The following is a 1065-nucleotide window of genomic DNA, read 5'->3' as shown; positions in this document are numbered from 1 at the left end:
GCCCTTTGCTCCTTGACGATCGGCTAAGTATTGGGTTGCTAGTCCCGGTTTTGTCTTTCTCCTGTGCTTCTTTTGTTCTCTGTTGACTAACGCACGCGGTGACATTGTCAATTTAAGGTAATGTCGACGCAGTCCCCCGGCCAAGGGCGCTCCCCTTGGTCGGCTTCCCTCCTGACCGATGATCTGCCCTTGGAAGCTTTTCAGAGCTCCGGTGTGCGTAACATCCCTGTGGCACTCGTACCTAAGGATGGGGGCACCATTAAAATGAACAACCCAGGAGCTGTTCGAGCTGCCCTGCAGGAAATCACTTCCTTCTACGAAGGAATAGCCGAGGTGCGCCAATTTGGTCGCGGCGGGATTCTTTGCCGTTCGCAAGAACTATCATGCATAAAGGACCTGCTAAAATGCTCCTCTTTCGCCTCTCATCAGGTAAGCAGTTTTATCCCTTCACACCTGGCTTGCACAAGAGGTTTAGTCCGAGGTGTAGATTCCTCATTAAGTCCACAAGAAACCCTTGACCTTCTTTCCGCGGCAGGCGTTGTTGCGGTCTATCGCTGTAGCCGGGAGCTAAATAATGTTCGTGTGCCGACAGAATCGGTTATTGCTACATTTGCAGGCACAGTCTGTCCATCGGAGATTAAAGCGTGGCCTTTAATATTCAGAGTTGATCACCTACCATCAAAGCCTCTGCAGTGCAACAACTGTTGGCGTTATGGCCATACTGCAGGCGGTTGCAAATCCACTTTGCGGTGTTGCAAATGCGGTGAAGCACATAAAACACACTTATGCTCAGAACAAATTCTCAAATGTTGTCTTTGCGGCGAACTTCACTCAGCAAATTCTTTGGAATGTCCCTCTAGAGCGCATGAAATGAAAATTCTGGAGATTATTGACCGTAAACGTTGCTCGAGGCGTGAGGCAATTCAGGAAATTAAAGACAGAGCTCATGGGTATGCAGGTGTGTCGGCCCGTTCAGGAGCTCCATTAGATTCCACGATGTCTAAAACCATAATAACTGCTATGGAAGCAACCATGACCAAAATGGTGGATAGGATTGTGACAATA

This window comes from Amblyomma maculatum, chromosome 9 (assembly GCF_055883805.1).
Source record: "Amblyomma maculatum isolate TAMU_Amacu chromosome 9, ASM5588380v1, whole genome shotgun sequence".
NCBI lineage: Eukaryota > Metazoa > Arthropoda > Arachnida > Ixodida > Ixodidae > Amblyomma > Amblyomma maculatum.
This window is presented reverse-complemented; position numbering follows the sequence as displayed.